This window comes from Gigantopelta aegis, chromosome 12 (genome assembly GCF_016097555.1).
Source record: "Gigantopelta aegis isolate Gae_Host chromosome 12, Gae_host_genome, whole genome shotgun sequence".
NCBI lineage: Eukaryota > Metazoa > Mollusca > Gastropoda > Neomphalida > Peltospiridae > Gigantopelta > Gigantopelta aegis.
In genome coordinates, this window is record NC_054710.1 from 33,629,619 (window position 1) to 33,640,775 (window position 11,157).

Genomic DNA, 11,157 nt, shown 5'->3' on the forward strand with positions numbered 1-11,157 from the left:
TATCAGTGTCTGTATATTCAATGTGTTTCTGGTCGTCTTTACATTTCTAAGAAGCTCAAACTGGATTTCAAAAATATATATATTTTAGGAAATAAAATGAAATTTAACCTAGTACAAATAGTAGAACGATCAGAAACAAGTTTAATATACAGCCACTAATATATTATACAGAAAAATATATTTGATATGTAATTACAAACGTTAAAAAGTCTCTGTTGGTCGATAACATATTAAAAATCGCAGCAAACTCAGGAATGTCCCTTTACGATATCGTTACATTCGGAATACTTCAACATACGTATCTTGTGCCACTGAAATATATACATACATACATACATACATACATACATACATATATATTTATCATCCATTAAATGCTCTGTCTCTCTCTCTGTCTCTCTGTCTCTCTCTCTCTCTCTCTCTCTCTCTCTCTCTCTCTCTCTCTCTCTCTCTCTCTCTCTCTCTCTCTCTCTATATATATATATATATATATATATATATATATATATATATATAGACACACACATAAAAGTATGAATAAATACACAAATAGAAATAGAAATAAGTATATAAGTATATAAATAAATAAATAAATAAATAAATGTGGCGTGTGCAGGGGGAGGGTTTCGGGGGTTGAGACTCACCCTACTCATGCAATTTGTTTTTCAATATTATTTTTTGGGTGAGCATAACTCTACCACCCATAGACGTTGGTCGACACAGTTTAAACACGCACACAAGCACACACGTACACACACGCAATCACGCACCTGTAAATAAATTCAAAAGCGATAGCGAATTTTCACTCCTTTATCCACTGGTTGCGTTTTCGAACTTGATGTAGGGTTTTACGTGCACATTCAGAGCAAACTGCTATAGCACACGCCTGTCATGGGCACAGGTGCCATGTGCAGGACAAAGAAAGGTTTAGGGTGGGTGGGTGGGAGATGGGACCGCCCGTACTGGCAGGTTTATGGGAGCACCACCAGCCCGACCGGAGTCTGTAGCGGACGGGATATATATGGTAAGAAAATTAATTTAATATATAGTAGAATTTCGTATGGGTTTACCTGGTCACTGGTCAACAGGAAGTGTTACCTTTTACGATTATTTATTTCAACCTTTTGCCACGCATCAAACACTTGGCAGACGTCATCCGTGCCGTCTGGTTATTCCAGTCCTCGCATAACAAGGATATAACATGCTTGAAATACCTACACACTGATAATTAGTATTGACCATTTATCCATTCCGATCCGGTTGCTGAAGGTCAAATTACTATCTACCTGTCAAAACCAGAATGCTGAATAACAAAATTAGAATCCGTTTGCGTCAAAAGGGAGAGAGAGAGAGAGAGAGAGAGAGAGAGAGAGAGAGAGAGAGAGAGAGAGAGAGAGAGAGAGAGAGAGAGAGAGAGAGAGAGAGAGAGAGAGAGAGAGAGAGAGAGAGAGAGAGAGAGAGAGAGATTTATTTGAACATCTCAGCATTTTCTTGATCGTCAAAATTTCAGTTTCCAAGTAAGGGCGTTGTGTAGTTTAGGTTGGAATAGGCAGACAGAAATTGTCTACGTTATCTGTCATAGATTCGACAATGGAGTAAGAAATGTTCAGAATTATCAAGCTTCTCGTTTTGATACAGATATGAAGAAGGTAACTGACGGAAATTGTACTGCATTTTCTATTCAGTGATAAAGTGAAGCTGCATACTTTGGCTGTTCTAGCATTTAGTGTTCACCCCTGTATTAAAACTTTAATTTAATCTATGGTAATTTGTTGAAAACTTTTCTGTTTACATATACGTTTTTTTCAACAAAAACATTATATTTCGTTTGGTATGGGTTTAAAATTTAACAATATGTTGTTATACGAATTTTTACTTTATACATTTCAATTCATCGGCTAATTTTTGACCCAGATGGATCATACTTGACGAGACTGTACCTCAGAATAGACTAGAATAGACTAGAATAGAATAGAATAAGAATAGAATAGAACAGTTTTACGACACTCCAGGGCAAAAAAATGCATTGGCTATTTGGTGCCAAACTATGGTAAATGCAAACAAATAAGGTGATGATCAACATCAATATAAAAATTCAAGAGTCAAATAAAAACAGTGTAAAGAAGTGTGCAAAAAATACAAATATCACAGATAGATAAAACTGAAATTTAGAATAAAAGTCAATACAGTCAAACCTGTCTTAAGCGGTCACACAAGGGAGTAGATAAACATGGCCGATTAAGACAGGTGGCCGCTGATTACAGGTTGCGACATTATAGTCTTTAAAACATATGTTGTTGTTTCTTGTTTTAGCGTCTTTACTGCTAATTAATGGATGTGTGCTTCACAGTTTACTATAAATAAACTATAGACAAGTCGCCTCCAGGAAAAATTGCAGCTGGAATGTATTAAATTAACCGTTCTCAACAAGTTTGTTTTCTCTTTTCATTTAATTCATGCGGTGTATTGTCATAGTAAGTGAATCTATAAATGTTAAGCGTAGCCTGCCCAGAGGCAATTAGATACTTTCCATAGACATACTTTTTTAATTGATACACAGTAGAGATGTCGGGACTGAATGGGTACTAGTATTCCTGAGGTGCGAAGATCGGTTATTTTCTGCACCTTATCGCTGTTGTTAAAATATCCCTTTTATATAATAGTAAGCATTTACTGTGGCCGCTTAACACAGGCGTTTTAGTGATTTGGGATCTGATTTGGGTGGCCGTTGGCCGCGTTAGACAGGTGACCGCTTATTACAGGTGCATTTACGTTATAAATCGTTTGGGAGGGGAAAAAGTGGCCGCTTAAGGCAGGCGACCGCTGAATTCAGGTGGCCGCTAGAACAGGTTTGACTGTATCTCGAAGAAATTGCAACAAAAGTTATGGATGAAATCAAAAGGATTCCAACAAATTTCTTTGAACAAAACTATCTTGTCTAGTTTCCTTCAGATGATTACACTCCACCAAACTGACAGTGCATGCACTGAAGTGGAAAGAAAGAAAGAAAGAAATGTTTTATTTAACGACGCACTCAACACATTTTATTTACGGTTATATGGCGTCAGACATATGGTTAAGGACCATACAGATGTTGAGAGGAAACCCGCTGCCGCCACATAGGCTACTCTTTTACGACAGGCAGCAAGGGATCTTTTATTTGTGCTTCCCACAGGCAGGATAGCACAAACCATGGCCTTTGTTGAACCAGTTATGGATCACTGGTCGGTGCAAGTGGTTTATACCTACCCATTGAGCCTTGCGGAGCACTCACTCAGGGTTTGGAGTCGGTATCTGGATTAAAAAAAACCATGTCTCGACTGGGATCCGAACCCAGTACCTACCAGCCTGTAGACCGATGGCCTACCACGACGCCACCGAGGCCGGTCGCACTGAGGTGGAGAACACTTCTTCAAGATAAATCAATGTGTAAAGAATGTATGACCGATGCGACACAAGACTATTACATCCTTCCTACACTGCCTATAGGACCCCAGATGCAATGAAAGTGATATCAGTGATAAACAGTTCCGATTGTTTAACGACTCCACTAGAGAACATTAATTATTTAATTTAATCATCGGCTACTGGTTGTTAAACATTTGATGCTTCTGATATATATATATTTAGAGGAAACCCTCTACATTTCCTTCATTAACATCAAAGGATCTTTTATATACACATTCCCATTGACAGAACAGCATATACCACGGCATTTGATATACCAGTCGTGGGATAGAGTGGCCTATAGTCCTTCCCAGCCCCCATGAACTGTGGGTTTGGAGGGGGGGGGGGGGGGTTGGGTTGGGGTTTTTTGGGGGAGGATAAATAGTTTCAGTTTGGTTTGACGTAGAGAAAAGATAAGTAAAAGCGTTTTGGAACTATCAATATTTTTGTGTGCAGATAATCAAATATAGAGTTAGCTCATCTTGTAAGGCTACTCTAGTCCATAAAACCATATAGCAAGCAAAACGCAGTAAACGTTTTTTTTTTTTATTATGGTACGAACTACAGTTTTAGTTATTTCTTCACTGATTTAAAAAAAAAAAAAAATAATAATAATAATAATAACACACAAAAATAGTCCTTAAAACTGATTTTCACAACACTTTTCTTCTTGCGTCAATTTGTTGTTTTTTGTAACTTTTCCTTTCATATTTGTGGCGTATTTAAATAAATGAACAACAGACGTCACAATGTTGATTGTAGGTTCTTAATTCTAACTCCATCATGTAACAATATGTTATTAGTATCACATAAAACTCTTGGTTACAATAAAGTCACACGGATCGTCCAGTAGAGATTGTGTTCTGTTGGGGAACTTCAAGGGGTATGGAAAAGAACCTGTACTCATCGAGTCTTGACGTCCTTGGGATAAGCGATCGTCTGATGTGCGGTCGGTCTGGGATCGATCCCCGTCGGTGAGCTCATTGGACTATTTCTCGCTCCAGCCAGTGCACTACGACTGGTATATCAAAGGCCGTGGTATGTGTTATCCTGTCTGTGGGATGGTACATATAAAAACTCCATTGCTACTAATAAAAAATATGTAGCGAGTTTGCTTTCTATGACTTTCAAAAATGACCATATGTTTGACATCCAATAGCTGATGATTAATACATCGATGTGCTTTAGTGTTGTCGTTAATTAAACAAAACTTCCTTGGGTAAATGACAAGAGACATACTAAACATACAGTGAAATTTAATAATCATGGTATACTCGTTATTTCATTTCAACTTATTTTCGTGCCTATATCCAATTAAGGTTCAAGCACGCTGTCCTGGGCACACACACCTCAGCTACCTGGGCTGTCTGTCCAGGACTATGGGTTAGTGCTTAGTGAGAGAGAAGAGCGTTTATAGTGGCCTTACACCTACCCAATGAGTCGTTAAAACTCGCTCTGGGTGGGAGCCGGTACCGGGCTGCGAACCCTGTACCTATCAGCCTTATGTCCGATGGCTTAACCACAAAGCCACCGAGGCCGGTTATAGTCGTTAAGACTTCCTGCAGTAAATCTGAGGCAACAATTAAAATACGTTGTTATTTTGATAGCTCGTACAGCAAGGAAATGTTTTATTTAATGACGCACTCAAAACATTTTTAATTACGGTTATATGGCGTCGGACATGTGGTTAAGGACCACACAGATATTGAGAGAAGAACCCCGCTGTCGCCAATTCATGTGCTACTCTTTTTCGATTAGCAGCAAGGGATATTTTATATGCACCATCCCACAGACAGGATAGTACATACCACAGCCTTCGTTATACCAGTTGTGGAGCATTGGCTGGAACGAGAAATAGCCCAATGGGGTCTCCGACGGGGATCGATCCTAGACCGACCGCTCATCAAATATATTTTTCTGCATAAAATATTAGTGGCTGTATATTAAACTTGTTTCTGATCGTTCTAATATTTGTACTAGGTTAAATTTTCTTTATTTCCTAAAATAATTTTCTTTCGTACGTGCGACATTATTTGAAGACAAAATCCAGTTTGGGTTTCTTACAATGCAGCAAACTCAGGAATGTCCCTTTAGCGGCAACACATATTTTATATGCACTTTCCCAACCGCAGGACGAGATATCACCCAATCAGAGAATGGCTCCACCGAGAGGGTTCGATCCTACAGACTGAGCTAGACCACCACCTCCTCCCACCCCCCGATAGAGATCAAGCTAGTAAATTAGTAAACTAGTCTGGGAGTGGCTGTCCTGTTTTTGACAGTGCAAGAGGGATGAAATCGTCAGTAAAGGATTTCCTCGGGAGTGGCTGTCATCCTATAGACGCCCTGCGCGTGCTGTAACCTCACCTTGGTGCAGGGGTGTAACATTCTCTTTGAGAATGGCCAATACAGCACAAATCCCCTTGTTTTCTTCGAGATACAATTAAAAGTTTGAATAAAAGTCAGTATCTATCTGTGATATTTGTATTTTTGCACAGTTCTTTACACTGTGTTTTTATTTTATTTAAATCTTGAATTTTTATATTGATGTTTGTGACGGAACATGCTCTTATCTTTTCGCCTGTGGCGATGCTAATTGTTTTTGTGCACTTGGTTACGTAATACTTCCGCGCGACCGTATCCCCTAATACACACCCAGACCAGTTGCGGAGGCCATGTGGCCAGTAGTTACGTAATACCTACGATAGTGTGGTTTTACGACCGTGATTTTTGGCGAACTAGGCGACAGTAAGTCTGGCCATCTAAGGAAAAATACCGACCCTTGGAGCTGTGGAAATGCACATGATAGGTGAGGGACCGCGTTGTGCCCCCAGGCGATATTCGCTGTCTCTCAGATTTTATAATAAATAGCTAGGATTTTAGTGATATCAGTATTTGCAAACAAAACCTGATAGTTGTCAGTTGGACAAATTAGACCTGCTCCCAGTAGCAATAACCAGCCTAAAAGCAGGAAAAACCAAAAAACTAAACAAAGCCAAATTTGATCAGTCTGCAGACGCTTGTGCTGACATGCACAATAAATTGAGTAAACCCCAGAAAACAACTTTTCGCAAATACTGCAAATAGCCAAATAACCACAACAGATAAAAACACAAATAATAGCAGTAGCCCGGTCCTAAAAGAGGCAACCGCGTCCGCCGCAGTGACAGCCGCCCAACTGGCTAACCAGATGACACAAACGGATGGACCGGTTCTCTCAATTAGGGAAGGAAAAACAAACGAAATTAACAAAGAGCCAAAAAAGGATAATCCGATCAAAGCCAACGCACAAAGTAGGTTTCTGTACGTCAGTACAACCAAACGTACCGCTAATAAAGCAACCAACAAAAACCCAACAGCCAGTTTATTCCTTAAAAAAAAGACGGTACAAAAAAAACAAGCAATGAAAGTTGTCAGACCAAAAAACAGGAATGCAGTTACCAGTCAAGCCCTAACCCCCCCCCCCCCCCCCCGACCCAACACCTCCACCATACCCTCCCTACTCTCGGTCACCTTTCCTAACACCCGCCCACCACCATCCCTCACCCCGGCTAGGATTACTCTACAAGCGACAACAGGAGCCCAGCCAGAGCCCATACCAGAACCGATTAAGACAAACTCCATCACCACCCCACAGAAGGATACCCCCGCCATCTCGCCAAACCCAGTAACCAACACCCCCACCCCAACCCTCACTACCGCCCCAACACCTACCCCCAACCCAACCCTCACTCCCAACCCAACCCCTACCGTAACCCCTAGCCCCAACCCAACCCCACCCCCAACCTCAACCCTCACCACCCCGACCGCTCCCCCCAATCCAACTACCCAGACCAACACCCCGTCCCAAACTCGAGCCAACCCCAGAACCAATGGTGACCTACCGAACAGACCTACCAACCACTGGCTCATCAAGATGCACCCCCTACACCCCCAAGAAACGTCTAAAGTAATGCTCCAAAAAAATAATCCTCATCTTGACATAAACGCGGCAACAACCTGGACAAACGGATATATCCTAATCTCTGCAGAAACAAGCCAAAATAGATTCATTTACGTAATCGGCCGCCGACTTCAACTGCTCCCCTATGAAATTAAACCAGCAAAATGCCACCACTGTCAGCAGTGGGGGCACGGAGCCAATAAATGCAAACAACATAGGGAGCTCCCCACCTGCTTCCGCTGCGGACAGAAGCACCCAAGGAGCTCCATAAATTCCCCATGCAATAGGCAAATACAATGCCCCAATTGTCTGAGTAGGCACATGGCCCATGATAATCGGTGCCACCACTTCCAAAGGGCACTGAAAATCATGAACATGAATAATAATAATAAACCCAAACTAACACCAACATTCGCGCGGGCAAACCCAACAACAGCTAGCGTCTCCTATGCTAGCGTAGTTAAAACCAATGACAGAAATCAAGTAGCAGAGCTAAAAACCATAATTGATAAACTGGTGTTAGAAATCACTAACATCACAAATAAACTTAACAACTAAATAATTAAATAACTAATAGTAAACTAACCTAATTACAGGACCCAAATATGGGAGATACGTCTCCACACACCACGAAAAATAACAACAATCTAGACAAAAAGGGCCTTAGCATACTCCAGTGGAATGCTAAGGGCCTCCACTCTATGGGTCATGGTGCCGAACTTATCCAATTTATAAGCACCAGTAACAACAAAACCGGACGTAATCTGCATTCAAGAAACCTGGTTAGGAGCTGGATCCAGCAAAAATAAACATAAGGGAGCTAAACTATTTAAAATTCCGGGCTACACTACGTATTATAAGAATAGAGATAATTCCACCAGAGTAGGTATAGCCACTTTAATTCAAAATAGCATACCTCACACTGAGGTTAAGTATAAAGACATCAATATTAACCTAGAAGTACTAGGGATCACAGTCTTAAATGATAAAATGCATATAGATATTACTAACGTAAACAGCCCACCGGGAACGGCGCATAAAAATCTAACTCTAAACGATTATAACAAGCTTATAAAACCAAATCATAACCCAATATTGGTAGGAGATTTCAATAGCCATAATACGCTGTGGGGAGGTCAGAACTCCGACGCACAGGGAGAAATACTAGAAGAATTTATTAACGTACATAACCTAGTATGTCTCAATGATGGTAGCACTACGTTCATTCACTATAACCTAGTGGGCTCCTCTACCATCGATCTAACCATAACATCAAACTGTATAGGTGCAAATACCCAATGGGAGGTGTTAGACGCTCTCAATAGCGACCACCTCCCTATTTTAACTAGCTACAAATGTAACATTAACTACTCAGAAAATGAAATATTTAAACCTAAATTTAAATTCAGCAAAGCCAACTGGGATAATTTTACTAAAGATTGTAATAATATTAAATTAGACAACGAACTAACCATAGACGAAGCAACAACCATATTAACTAATGAAATACTTCAAATCGCCGAAAAAAACATACCTAAAACTAAACAAAGTACTAAAAATAGACCAGTCAAATGGTGGACGGAAGAAATCAAAACTAAATGCGGTTATCGCAATAGAATGCGTAAAATATTTTTAAAAAACAGGAAAACCAGAATATCACACTAAATATAAGATAGCAAAAAATGAAGTAAGTAAGTTAATAACCAATGCTAAACAAGCCAGCTGGCAAACTTTCTGTAGCGAGGTTAATAATAGAACATCTATTAGAGAAATGTGGGGTAAAGTTAAAGCCATACAAGGACACCGCGCGACCACCACAGTCCTCCAAAAAAATAAAAATGCTACCACTAATAAACAAAAGGCCAATCTTCTTAGTAAAACTTTCGGTATAAATAGCAGCAATAAAAATGTCCCTAAACAATTCCTAGATAAACTGACAAAAAATAATACCTTACCAACAAATAATACGCCTACAACTAATCATGATACTAATGAACAACCTAGAATTTAACAAACCTTTAATGCTTAGCGAACTAAAAACAGCCCTTAAAAAGCCAAAAAAGTACCGCCACAGGGCCGGAACCAAATTAGCTATACTCTACTCAAGCACATGCCTGATGTTGCCCTACGGGTGTGTTTATCGCTCTTTAACAGAATCTGGAGGGAGGTTCAAATGCCCACTGCATGGAAACATGCAGAGTGCTTTAGCCTCCCTAAAGCGGGTAAAGATCACTCTCTCCCGGGGAGTTATCGACCGATAACACTAACATCAGACATGTGTAAAACCTTAGAAACAATAATTAATAAAACACTCAATAATTATCTGTTAGAAAATAAACTTATCACTAATGTGCAGAGTGGATTCAGTTTCCAACACTCTACAATAGATCAGATAGTAAGATTACAAAATAGTATTAATAATGCCTTCCGCAAATCAGATAAAGTACTAGCAATATTTATAGATATAGAAAAAGCATTCGATATGGTATGGCGGGAAGGCCTACTCAAAAAACTAGAAACCAAAGGTATAAAAGGAAACATGTTTAATTTTATTAATAACTTTATTCACAATAGATCTATTTCAGTCCGGGTAAATGGCCACTTCTCTGATAAAACTGAAATCTTCAATGGTATCCCGCAAGGTTCGGTCATCTCACCAACCTTATTGTCACGGGGATCCTATAATACCCGTAACTGAATGAAACACACGATTATCCAAATATCTCTCCAAACTGTATATCTATTAGATCTCTCTGTAACGGGCGGTTATACCCTAGTGGCCCGTCTAGGTATGATCAGAGATAAGATCTTATATAAAGTATGTATAATATAGCACGTTTAGTTCACTAGAAAACACAACAAAAACACTATACACTTTGGAATCTGTATTACTACTACGCAGACAAATGTACTGCCGCAGTAGTTAATTAACAACAACAAATAATAACAACCCAGAACTGATCACTTAATTAGTTAATCTCTAGGTGTCTAGTTTACACAATATTGTAATCACTTCACCGTGACACAACACCCACACGTGCGATAATTGAGAAACGCTTCCAGGGGAACTTATTAGTAAAGGAATTTACAACTCTATTCCTAACTGGTTAATTTTTAATTAACCCTTACTACTCATTCAGTAACGTGTGATAATTGAGAAACGCTTTCCAGGGGAAACTTAATTAATAAAGGAATTACAACTCTATTCCTAACTGGTTAATTTTTAATTAACCCTTAACTACTCATTCAGTAACCTTGTAATACAGACTTAATACTGGTACCTATCACAATAAAGACAATAACCTACAGTTTACCTAGGTCCTCTAGGATGACTGGTTAAGCTTTATATATATAGAACAGAGAGCCTACAGTTTACTGCGTCAGATGACCGGTAGGACACCGTCTAAATAATATTGGTATAATACAGTATTAAAATATTTAAAGTCACATCAATCACATCAAGGTTATACACAGAGCAGAAATAAAATATTTACCAGTCCGGACGGACAGCGATCACTGGAAGCCTTCCAATATGTTTCTCCCCGCTTTCTCTAAAACCCTAGCTATTTATCATAAAATCCCAGACTGGTCCGGAGACAGCACGCAGAACCGAATCTTATGATGGGTAATATGTCCACAGTGACCAAGCGTGTATTTTTTTTCTTAGATGGCCAGACTCGCTGTCGCCCATCGCGGAGGTATTACGTAAACTATTGGCCAATATGGCCTCCGCAACTGGGCGGGTGTGTATTAGAAGAGCTCGACGA